A 13,688-nucleotide genomic window follows, 5' to 3' on the forward strand; every position below is an offset into this window, starting at 1 on the left:
TTGCAGAGATAAAGAAGGAAATTTTATTGGAGATAAAATAAAATAATAAGTAGATGGGCAGAATATTTTAAAGAATTATTAGGTTTCGATGAAAATAAAAATTGGATATCAGAAGTAAGAAATGACCAACAATGGGATGAAGAACAAGACTTGCCTGAACTATAGGATGTCACAAGAGCCATACAAAGCTTTAATAATAACAAAGCATCAGGAGAAGATCAAATTACTGCTGAAATCCTCAAATATGGAGGAGCAGAACTAAAGAAACAAATCTTTGAGCTTATTAAACAGATCTGGAAAAAATCTGAAATGCCAAAGGAGTGGACAGTAGCAATAATATGTCCGATACACAAAAAGAATGACAAGACATGTAAGAATTATAGGGGCATCTCTCTCCTTAACGTGACATACAAAATATTTACAAAAATTCTGGCAAGAAGACTAAAACCATACGTAGAAACACTGACAGGGGACTACCAGTGCGGATTCAGAAGAAATAGATTAACAATAGACCAAATCTTTGTATTAAGAATGATATTAGAGAAAAGTTTGGAACACAATATTAACATACATCAATTATATGTTGACTTTCAACAAGCATTTGGCTGTATGCAAAGAGACAAACTCTATAAGATAATGAGAGATATGGATATCCTAGAAAAATTAGTAAAATTGACAGAAATAACTTTAAGAAATTTGAAATGCAAAATTAGAATCCAAAACAAACTATCAGAAGAAATTCAAATTGGAAAAGGACTACGACAAGGGGATAGCTTCTCCACGCTGCTGTTTAACATAAGTTTGGAACATGTAATTAGAAAGATTGAAATAAATTCTGGAGGAACCACCTTTAATAGGACAATACAATACCTTGCATTTGCTGATGACGTTGCCTTACTAACATTGTAAGCAGAACATGAAAAGCACTAGAAGATGCCCTGAAACAATTACAACAAGGTGGACATGAAATTGGATTGGAAATAAACCAAGATAAGGCAAAATACATGATACCAACAAGAAACAAGATCCAGTATCAAACTATAAATGAGTTCGAAACACACAGTCAAAAGTTTGAGCGAGTTGGAAATTACAAATATCTAGGTTCAACAATAACAGAAGATAATAACATTGCCGAAGAGGTAAAAACAAGAATAACAGCAGGCAGCAGATGCTATCATGCATTTGGAAATGCCCGACTCTGTGGCCGAGTGGTTAGCACATCGCGCTGCGACGCCAAGGGTCCCGGGTTCGAATCCCGGTCGGGCTTGGTTGTTTGTGAATGTCCATTCATCAATTTCATCATTTCATCACTCATCCCCATCTTCGCAAATTAGCCAAGAGGCACAAAACGCGAAGTAAAATAAACTAAATCAACATCAACAACAGCATTTGGAAATGTTTTAAAATTCTCACAAGTGAACCGAAAGCTGAAACTAAGACTGTATAGAACCGTAATGAGACCAATAGTGATGTATGGGTCGGAAACCTGGTGTCTGACAAGAAAGGCTAGATATATGGGAGAGGAAGTTTTACGTAAGATATATGGACCAATCAATGAACATGGCATCTGGAGAATTAGGACAAACGAAGAACTAGCAACACTTTACCAGAACCCAAGTATAACAAGTCAAATAAGATCCAAACGCCTTAGCCGGCTGGGGCACGTAGAAAGGATGCAACCTGACAGAGCGGTATATAAGATCTACCAAGGGAAACAGGAAGGCAAGAAGAGTGTTGGCAGACCAAGGAATAGATGGCTCGACCAGGCAGAAGAAGACCTCAAACGAATGGGCATAAGAGGATGGAGAACTAGAGCGAAGAACCGAGATGAGTGGGTAGCTATCACCAAGGAGGCCAAGGGCTGTAGAGCCGTGGAGTAAGTAAGTGTGTGTGTGCACATGTACAATGTGAAAACTCATATTTTGCATTCTGAACAGGTAAATATACACGAAAACATTACCATAATAAACGATCTGTGCATTCTTACACAAGCGGTGCTTACACAAGGGGCAGGAATTATATTGCACTTAAGTACGTTATAGATGCAACGAGAATAGAGGTCATTGACCAGCCTTATGTAAAATGCAGCTTTGTTGCAACATGCACGTGTAGACAATAAGCAATTCTCGCTCATTATAACATACAAATGAGGTTGAGGTGGGCTTTCCCTTATAGTGTTCAATACCCTCGCCTCCGCTCATCAACGTCAGCGGCTGTTTCAAAGCAATGCGTGGCTCTTGGGAGACGTAATTAGCAACACTGAGCACGTTGTCTTTTCCATGTAATTTTTCGACGGCAGAACAAACAAACATGCGTGGTCGAAACATGTGTGTTCTCAAAACATTCATTCATTTTAAGTTTCAAATAGTTTTGCATTGCAAATCGACCTCTCGCATTGCACCGTAAACTGAACTAGTCTCTACGTCTACTCGAAACTGAGGAATTTTCAACATGGAATAGAAATTTAAACTCTTTGACTTCAGTAAATCACAAGCACATCTTTTTGCTTCAAAATAAATCTACTTCATTCCGTTTCTTGCTTAAAGCTTTATTCACAAGGAACGTGGACAGGCGTTGGTTTCAGTAAACATGTTAATTTTTAAATTTGCTTTGGGAACTACAATGAAAATGATAGAGGGATACTTACTTAGCCTACGTTTTGTAGTTTTTATTTTTTACGCCTCTTTTATGCTATTTTGAAGCCGCGGTGGTCTAGTCGGTAGGGCGTCTGACTACCACACGGGAGACCCGGGTTCAAATACCCGGGGTGGGTCATCTAAGGTCGGAATCTTTTTGGCCTTGGCCCCGCATAAAGCGGCCCCGGGGCTCACCCGGCCTCATATCACCTCAAAACCCCCACATTCCCTAAATGTGAATTCATGGTACGGTGCTATATGCACGGGGAACGTTGCCTTTCTTTGTGCCATTTTAGGTCGTCGTGACGATGAGATGATTCCATCCATAAAATAACAACTGTGCACAGGCCACGGCTCGAACCTGTAACCCTGAGTAGCGACATCGTGGCTAGACTGCTTAACCCAATAGGCCACCGAGGCGGCTACAAGATAGCACTAGTGCAATTAACAGATAAAAAGGCTTCGTCAATTCAAATGATTTTCTGTGTTAGTTCGAAAGCCTTATAATTAAGGAGCAAACTCCTATACACAACTATACTTAAAATATATGTAAGGTAAAGTGTCACCTGTGCATCACGCTGTGTCATGAAGGTAGATATGGGGTGAGGAAGTATGGCTTCATGCATTCTCTATCTAGACTACAGTATCACAATCTTTACTGAAGAGGGACAACGGGTCCGGAACCCGGAACCCCGTGATTGCAAATTGAGGACGCTACCACTGCGGCATCGGGGAGGCCCTACAGTTGAAAGGATTTTTCCATCAATCGAAGCCCCAAAACTTGGTTATGTTCCCGGATGGGCGGAGAGCGGCTCTCAGTACTGGTTCTTCTGAACATTCATTTTGATATCATTCCAAGTGTTGGTAAAATAATACAAAGGCTTTCAAAGGACAAGAGGAGGAGATTAGACTTCTTCTCTAGATATGAGGCTGTGACTTCTTCTTTGTCAAGGTCCAGAAATTTTATCTCAAAATTGCAGATTTCTTTTTGTGAGACGTAATACAGTTACTCACAATGTTGTTCGTACAGAGCAAACGTATCGACAGAGTCGGATTTGCTAAAGAGCATTTACATAAGGACCAGGAGTTTTGGGACAACGTGATCTTGTCCGACTAAACTAAAATAAACCTGTACGGATCAGATGGTGTTTTGCCACTGTGGAGGAAGGCAAATATACGCAGGACAATGCTGCCAATAGAACGCCTACGGTGTAAAACATGGTGGAGGATCCATTATGATCTGGGCCTGTATGTCGACTAAAGGAGTTGGGAAAATGCAATTCATTGGTGGAATCATGGACAAACATGTCAGTAATAATATCCTGAAGAATTACTTGAAAAAAAGTGCCCAGCAAATGAGGTTGCCACGTGTGTTCACATTCCGGAGGATAACGACTGCAAACATACTGTTCAACTCAACAGGGACTGGTTGATTTTGAATGTACCAAAGCAGTTGAAAACACTACTTCAAAGTTCATATCTGAATCCGATTGAGCCTTTATGAACATTTTTGAAGAAATTTGTCCATAAACATGAGTGCAAGTCAAAAGAACATCTGAAGAGGGCAGTCGCTTTAGAGTGGGAGGGATTTAACCCAGACATCTGCAACACCTTGGTGGCTTCTATGCACAGTAGATGCTAAGCAGTCATTAAGGCCAAGGGTTATGCATCTGGCTATTAAACTGTCTCATTTTGTAACATTTTTTTTTTCTTTATCTGTTTTCATTGCAAGTGTAAGAACAGAAATATGACATAAAAGTATCTTGCTTACACTAAAATGTATGCTATTTCGTTATTAATAAAGTCTATGGGGGAACAAAAGGTTGATAGGATTAAGCGTGAAAGGATTAAGAGCAAAGGAACAAACGAGAAAGGATTGAGTGAATATGATTTAGCGGGCGGGAGAGCAATCTAGTACAACGCAAGAATAAAATAAGATTGACTGATTTGGTATTTTAAGTCCACTTTAGGCACAGTTAGGCTAATCGAGACTGGGCCTACAGTTTAAAGTGGGATCCGAACCACTATGTGCCTCCACCGGGTGAAACCAAAATTGAGTATGGGAACAAGCGCGAAAAAAAATAACCGCGAACGGAATAATCGCTAATATTATATGCAAAACAGAATATTAAGCGTGAAACGAATTAAGAGCGAAAGAAAAGAAAAGGAACACGTACAGTCACGGACACTTCTGGGTTGTAACGATTCTGTTGAAAATCAATGTATTCATTACAACCCAGAAGTGTCCGTGACTGTACAAAGGGAACAAACGTGCTCTTGCCATTAGTCAGGCGACCCCCCAAAAAAACAATCATCATGAGAAGGAAAGAAGAAAACATATGTAAGGGTTTATTATTCAAACAGTTAACCGCTCTCGAAACAGATACATGCAATAAGAATGCGCCATCGACATTGGAACAGCCTGGAACAGGGATGTAGGGAAGCCTTTGGTGCAGATTGGATGTCCCATTTCGGTTATTTTACGTCCTTTCTCTACTTCTACGTTAATCGTGACGATGAACAGATAAAATTGATGATGGGACGAAGAAAAGACTTGTGCAGGGCTCGAACCTGGGACCTCAGGCTTCACGGCGCGTGACGCCGGCTCATGTCCTACGAATCAAACTAGCTTCGATAAATCGCAGCTACCAGGAAATGCAACCAAATGCATGAACTATCCCTCACACATCTGCACGACCGTGATAAATTGGTTTAGCGTACGAACCAGTTGAAGTCAACGCCAGCGTTCGACGACTTCTTCCAACCAAGGAAGTTGATTCAGTGTTCTACGTCACGCACTTGATGTTCTGACTTGACATGAAGCTTCGTAACTTTCTCTGTCTCGGATAAGGGAAGAGGAGAGGAGGGGAACCATCTGGTCAACGGGCAACCGCTAGCTTTTACGTATGTGCTCACATGTAACACCACGGTTGAATCAGAAACAAGAAATAACTGTTGAAGATCGGCCGCATCGAGGTGTACGGCGCACAATGGTTCCGGCACGGCGTTCTCTCCCTGGGCGTGTTCTTTATACTTGAAAGGTCAAACAGGAAAATTACTACAAGATGGGAAGGGCCGGCCGCCAGGGGTGTGCCTTTTCGTCACGAAGTTTCGTGATTCAATACAGTTTTAAATGCGGAATGATATACAAATGGAAACCGAGTTGCTCGAACCACTCGGAAGAAAGTGCGTGGTGTGCGACGTGAATAACGCACCGAAGCAGGAATAATCAGTTAATGTTGCTTTCCAAAAATCGTTAACCTTTTGATTACCAAGCCCATTTTGCCAGGTAAGCTCCCCGGTACCGGGCCAATTTTAAGCAAAATGCAGAGTTTCATTTAGATGACTGTAGATCGGAGGCTAATTGCCCTAGACAGACGAATGAAGTACAGTTATACGCGGAATGAACCATACAATCGGACTATATAAAATGCATGCACATTGAGAGTATATATGGATGCGGGGGGGAGGAACCGGATAATTCCAAAATCTCAGAAAAAATGCCCCTCCCTCACTCTCTCCGCCCCTGGACAACAAAGTACAGGACATTGTCACAATACACACGGAAATGATCGCTGGCATGTCTGGAACAAGAAAATAATTGCACTATTATGATATGAACAATACAACACGACTTGTACCCCAAAACGATATGTCTGTACGCCAGTGAGCCATTCAGCAAAATGCGCAGTTACCTTGAAACGACTGTAGGTCCGAAGCTAATTGCCCTAGACGGACGAATCAAGTACTCATACGCGGAATGAACCATAGGATCGGACTATATAAAATGTATGCACATTGAGTGTATATATGGATGCGGGGGGGGGGGGGGGCGGAAAATTCCAAAATTTCTGAAGAAAAATGCCCATGCCCCTTCCCCCTCCGCCCTTGGACAACAAAGTACAGGACATTGTCAAAATACACATGGAAATGATCGTTGGCATGTCTGGAACAAGAAAATAATTGCACTATTATCATACGAGCAATAGAACACGACTTGTACCCCCCAAACGACATGTGTATGCGCCAGTGACTCAGTTTCAAAGGAAGCCGAGAGTTTCCCGCCACCCCCCCCCACCCCCCCTTTTTTATGGAAGAACAAGACGTGCAAGAGTCTTCACGGTGAAGAATATGTGTTAACAATAATATAAAAGAAGAAAATCGCAATTCCAGCAAATAATAGCGACATTATGACGTAAAAACTACGAACATGTCGAAATATTACCCGAGGGGTTACAGGTAAATATATCGATCGAGATATTTGGTAAACAAGAGGTTAAAGATTGGCAGGATTCGAGGACTTGACGAGCCAGGGCCTTACATATTTGGTTGCTTAGGAATACAATGCTCCAACAGAATCCAGCAACCCACCTAGAAACAAAATATTATACTTTATCCCCGGAGGGCCTCCCCGATAGCGCAGTGGTTGCGTCGTCGCCTTGTAATCATGGGGTCGCGGGTTCGATACTCGGTGGAGGCACATAGTGGTTCGGATCCCACTTTAAACTGTAGGTCCAGTCGCAATTAGCCTTACTGTGCATAAAGTGGACTTAAAAAACACCAACTCGACTCAATCTATCCCGGGAATCTGTGGAGCAAGGTTGCGCATAGCGGCAGATAAGGGGGGAAATCGAGTGGGCAGAGCGAGCAGTACACGTTTCTGCGAAGACTGATAACTGCAGTCGCTTCCCCTCCTCCACGCAATCCTGTTTCCTCTCACGTTTTCATTGGTGGAGCCCTCTGGCATCACTACTCTCGCAGAGACTTGTTCTCATTCGCTTGCTCCAGAGATAGTTGGGGCTGAATGAGACTTGTTCTCATTGGCAAATTGTGACGATGAGGATGATGAAGTTGATGCAGTGACACTGACAAAGAACACCCATACCCAGGCCGGGATTCGAACCAGGTGCCCCTGATTGTTTCTGTCTTATTAGCACTTTGGTTACTTCTACCCTTACCTAGATTTAAACACACACACACAAAACACATGACATTTGCTATGTCTGGTAACATGAAATGTCATGTCAAGCAGGACTAAAAAAGAATGGAAGCAGGACTAAAAAAGAATGGAATAGTGGCAATGTTGTCGGTTTGTAATCAAGGACTCCTGGTGGAACCATTGTACACCTAACGGCGAAAGAAACAGTAGGCGAATTGTCCACCACAATTTTCATTCGGTCTGAATTACACAATGTGTTGACAATGATAAAGACGTCAATAAGCAGAGAACAATGCCTGCTTCGAACAAACACAACCTTAAAACAACACAGGATGAAGAATAAAAAAAAGTAATGAAAAAAGCTGTAGACAATTTGCCTACCATTATCTTTGCCGTTGACTGTACAAAGTGTTTCGCATCCCACTTAAAACTATAGTTCAAGTCCAGATTAGCCTATCTGAGCATAAAGTGGACTCAACACTAATAACTAGAGACAATTCATCAATTCTATCAATTTTGCAGAGGCTGCAAAAAAAAGGTAACGATCACACGTAGACAGAAGAAACGACAGGAAAAGAAACTGCAGGGGGACGTCGAAATCAGGAGAGCACAGAAATGGTCTCCTTACTATAATTTCAGCCCCTAGAGACTAGTTAACCAGTCATAAAACGTACGTCCACGGAAAGAGCGACCTACGGAGCAACTTGAGAGATGATTACGAGCGGGATGGATTGGTCTGACTTATTTTTTCTCATTGCCCTTTTCCCACAGAATTTTCGCGATATCGAAGTTCTCTTCGATCATATTCTAAGTACAGTGGCGAACATTTCTTGCGTTATAACGACACCACAGAAATTCAAGGGGGCCGTTGTCAACTCAGATGTTCTCGTTACTGAGAATAGGTACACTGACTCCACCCTCCACACTTTCCACTTTTCTGGTGACAAATAGTAGATAGTTTGTTTTTTTTTCTTCCAGATTACGGATTTAAAGTAAATCGTGAAGCAAGTATGCCGAATAAATTTACAGCAGAAACGTTTGGCAATAAATAACGCTTTATACAATGTACTTAACGACAACTATTTGTAGTTCTCTAAATAATATAAAATACAATTAACACATAAGTTTCACAAAAATATTAAAAAAAACAACAGAAAGATAAATTTTACACGATATCACTGCAAAGTATCTCTATTTCAACAAAGAACTTTCTGGTCAAAGCGACACCCAGGCAACAGGCGACACATGACACTTGGAAACGAACCTACAACCTGCAAATGCAACTTGTCGATTCCGTGTCACTCAGACTGTGCCGTTTTCTAAATAACATGCATTGTGTCGCGGGGACGTCATCGGGAAATGCTTTTATTATAACGCTAGCTAGGTTTAGTTCTCTTAGCATAAATAATACATTTTCAGTGTATTTATGTTAATAGAACCAAACCTAACAGACCTAACAACGTAGGCATTCCTCGTCTGACGTTATATATATATATATAATATTTCAACAAACTAACAACATATATTTTCCGCACTAAACAACAAACAAACCCTCTCTACAAAGAATATCAGAAAGCTGCATTTTCCTAAGTCTAAAGTATTTCTCCCATCAGAGCAATTTTGATTTAAGTGAAATGTTAATCAAATTTACATTGTAGTGTACCGATGTCTCGAACGAGACCAGGCTCAAGCCGGCCCCTGCGGCAGAACGTGTTACAAAGCCAGAGATTCCAGGTTTGAACCCTGGTCAAGACATGGATGCATCATCGTGTACTTCTCTGCCAAGAGAAAAAAAACCCTTTGTCGAATTTTCAACTCTGGCAAGCGTAGGTGACGCAATCAGCTGCTTGAAACGTAATTCGGCCAAATTCTTCTTTCAATTTTATTGAAAGTCAATGTATTCATTAAAACCCGGCAGTGTCCGTGACTGTACATGGGCGTAACTTGGAGCCTAACTTTTAGGGGAGAGAGAGCAGAATCGAACTTGGGGATTAACTTTGGGGAGGGAGGCAGAATCTAAAAGTTTTCTCTTTCATATCCCGGGACAGGTGATCTGGTCCAGGAATCATTCCAGTCATTTCCCTGTTTCTGCCTGGCTTTGAGGCCCATCCAGCCTCGTATAATGGGCACCTGGGGGCAACCCTGGGGGGTAAAGGCGGCTGGGCGTGATGCTGATTACATCATCCCAACGATGTCCAAGATCGAGAACATGTGGAGATCTATACCTCCATATCGCCCCATATGCCTTCATGGCATGTGCAAACACACATACAGGGGAACCTTTACCTTACCTTGCCAGGATTATTTGCTAAATAACTATTACATTTGCGTAATCACAAATATCACTCTTTATTTCTTTGTTTCTCAAGTCACCAGGAGGTCAACAAAAGTGCCCTTAACTTGTAAATTTTAATGAACCCGATTTTTTTTGGGGGGGGGGCTGCCATCCTTGCCCCCGCCAAGTTACGCCTATGCGACTGTATGTCCCATAATCCAGTTCATCAGTTGGAACGAGTGAGTAACTGAACAGAAAGAAAAGCGAAGTGAAACAGAAACGGAAAGATAAAAACAGAATTTAGGACATTGTCTGGGACATCTTTTACAGATGGCTGTCTCGGCTGGACAAATCTCAACATCATCTAGAAAGAAATTATCTGAAACTGTTTTTTTCGAGGTTCGTTTCCCAACGCATACTTAAGAAAAACTAGAAAAGCTAAAAGGCAGAGCTTTCCTTGTTCAATTCCACCGAGTTAAACATATAATAGAGAATGCTTTAAAAAGATCCCACGGAGAGAGAAAAAAATCTGTCTGCCTCAGTGGTTGTAGGGAAGCTGGTCCAACTCATGCTGAGAGAATACCACAGGTTAAATTACATCATGACTTGTTAACAACGTAAGCCAGATCTCGACTTCCTGGATTGAGTCACAGTGTATGACGATGGCTTATAGCTTTGACTCTGTAACCCTGAACGAAAAGCCCAACTTGCTCGTGTGGTCCATGGAATGGAAAAGATCAACAAGCATAAAATATACTCAAAAGCAAGGAAGTATGATATCTTGTCCCACAAAAAATAAACAGTTCGGAAGTTCATGAAAAGTGATTTTCTTTATTTTCCCCGGGGCCTTTAAGGCGATGCTAATCATAATAGTAGCATGTTTCCCTTCGGTTAGAATCAGAAAACATTGCTATTTTTTTTCCTTTTTCCTTTTACATTTTTTTTACCATTTTTGGTTATTAGTAGTTTCTTAGAATTTTTAAAGTTTTTCTCTGCATTTTTCTATTTATTACGTACTCTTACTACATTTTACTCCTTTACGGTCCTTTCGTATTTGCTCGCATTTGCTTCGGCAAAAATTCCATAACGAAGAATTGACATTTTATTGATTGATTGATTTGGTTTATTTTACTTTGCATTTCTGCCACTTTTGTCTAATCGCGAAGATGAGGATGCGTGATGATATGATGAAATTGATGAAGGGACACCCATGTCATCCCGGGATTCGAACCAGGGGCCTCTGGCGTCGTAGCGCGGCATGCTAATCACTCCATGGAATTATTGTTTACTTTTATGTGTTCGCAATTAGGACTATTTGGGCACTGTTTGCAATTAGGATACAACCAGTGGGATACCACATATCTTCAAAATACCACTACTCAGCTCGCTCCACACGTTATTGTGACGTTGCTCTGCAGTAATTTATCACCACCTTCGAAACTATTAGCCTGTTACGAAGTTACAGACTCACCCTGCATACAAATGACAAAAGAACAATCTAGTTTGCCATTATGAACAAAACAACTTCGGCGATCTCTTATCTGTTTGATGGTAGCCTACATACATCACAACTTCGTAGCAGCAATTCGGTACAATATAAATTTCTTAAAGTAAAAAAAAAATGTGGATTCCGAATACAAGTTCACATCGAAGACTTAAGTTAGTTCTTGCAATTTCATGGACAAAACAAATATGTATTTTAGCAGATAAAAAGAATAAATAAACTAAGTGTTTAATACTTCATCCTTAATGTTAATGCTGCATACACTTGATGAAATTCTTTGTGGTGCAAAATGATGTAATTTTCTTGTTACTTTAAGGCATTTCTCTACTTCTCTCAGTTAATTGTGAGGATTATGATGAGTGACCAGTTGATGGATGAGGGAACAAGGAAACATATATTATCCATACATGGACATGGAAAACAAAGTTAAATATTGCAAGTATTGGCGTCTGATTAAACCATTAAATAATGCATCGATTGTCATTTGAGCTGCACGTTAAAACACATGCTATTGTTGCTACACTAACCGAAACATTGCTTTCAGTACAGCGTGATACTTAAGTCATAAGCAGAGAACGGATTTATATGTAAATACATGAAGTTGAAATCAGTTATATTTAGTATTATCTTTGCGCATCCTGGCATGTAGACTCCAAAAAATCAGATTTTATTTTCCATATTTTTTACATATATTAGGTTTTGGCTCATACTTTACATATTTTAGTTATTTTTACATATTATTTCCATATTTCAGAACATTTCTCAACATATACTCCATATTCGCGCAATAACTACATGTCCCCGTGTGACCGAAAGAGTTGGATGAATTTCTTGCGAATAACCGACAAATTTGAAATACACTCCCATTACTTCTTGCGATATTAATTCACGTTCGAACACTTAGAGCAAAATTTTGTTATTCATTGTTTTGGAAACAGGAAATGAATAGACATATTGTGTTGTTTTACAATTAGTGTCAATGTAAGCGTACTGTAGCTCGTGTAGTGTCTTGTATCATTAAATGTTTACAATTTCAAGTCCATATTTAACTCCATATTTTGGTGAAAATAACTAAATATGTATTTACATATTTAGTACATTTTTACTACATATAAATCCGCTCCCTGGTCATAAGCATGTTCCTAACAATTTACAATCTTCTTCAGAAGGAAAAAAAATAGAACATTGAAAAGATTTCACGGGTTAACGGAATCAATACAGAACAAAACAGGTTTACGCAGTAAAAAATGCATCTTCTCTTCGTCGTGAAGCAACAGCCTTTACTCTTTGAACACGCAGCAAGATACGAACCCCTGGAGAAACAAAGGCACTCTATCAAAGATAGTGGCGCATTGCAGCGCATGACCTCGCTTACAACGTGTTGAATTTGGTGGGCATGATCCGTGACGTGACGGTCAAACCAAACTGTACCCGAGATGAATCTTGCGCCTCTGGACCAGAACACCAACTCTCGACCCATATTATCCTCAGCGTGACATCGTCACACCTCGTGGTGACGCAACAAGTCCAAGTTCATGAATCGCTGAGTCCGGCCATTAGCGCGGAAGTGTTCCAGCATCTTTCAGCTACGCCCCCCGGAAGAAATGCATTGTTCATCAGTTTTTCAGCATCATTGTTGTTCTGGGCAGATAGACACAGAAAGGTCATTAATCGAGTTCAATGCTCAGGAAGAACTCTGAAAGGAACACCTACTCAAACAAGAAACCGATATAAAAAAGAAGGCAGAACAGGAATAGGGTGGGGGCAAAAAGTTACACAAATAAAAATGAAAATGACAATAGCATGATTCAATTGAATCAATATTCTAACAATTAGCAGCATAGCGGTAGCGTAGTGGCAACATTCTTCAAGAGATCCTCAGGTTCAATACCTGGTGGAGGCACATAGTGGTTCGGATCCCACTTTCTGATTAGCTTATTTGTGCCTGTGGTCTGGCGTAATACGAGGAATACCTACGTTGCTAGGTTAGGTCTGTTAGGTTTGGTTTTCTTAGCATAAATACACTGTAAATGTATTATTTATGCTAATAAAACTAAACCTAACAAGCCTAACAATGAACGTATTCCACGGTGACGTCAGAACGCAAGGTTGTCCTCGTGTAGTGCAATAAGGGAGACCCTTGGTGCATGAAGTGGACTTCAAACAAAACTCAAAAGTACGAGCATTAATGCCATGATCAAAATTATAGCAGCCGCCTCTATACTCGAGAACGTTGAGTGGTCGGTTCACGATTTCACCACGGTAGGTCTCGGGTTCAAGTCTCAGTCTGGCCTAGGGTGGTTCTTTGCGAGTCCACTTCTTCACCAGTTTCCT

General features: G+C 40.7%; 1 protein-coding gene across 1 annotated transcript in view; it reads right to left on the reverse strand.

Annotated features, from left to right (window-relative positions):
- Window positions 1-13,688, reverse strand: part of LOC145983708 (inositol-pentakisphosphate 2-kinase-like) — a 325,632-nt gene that overhangs the window by 44,700 nt on the left and 267,244 nt on the right. The gene's annotated exons all lie outside the window — the stretch shown is intronic.

The sequence above is a fragment of the Lepisma saccharinum genome, chromosome 2 (genome assembly GCF_977018435.1).
Source record: "Lepisma saccharinum chromosome 2, izLepSacc3.1, whole genome shotgun sequence".
Classification (NCBI taxonomy): Eukaryota; Metazoa; Arthropoda; class Insecta; order Zygentoma; family Lepismatidae; genus Lepisma; species Lepisma saccharinum.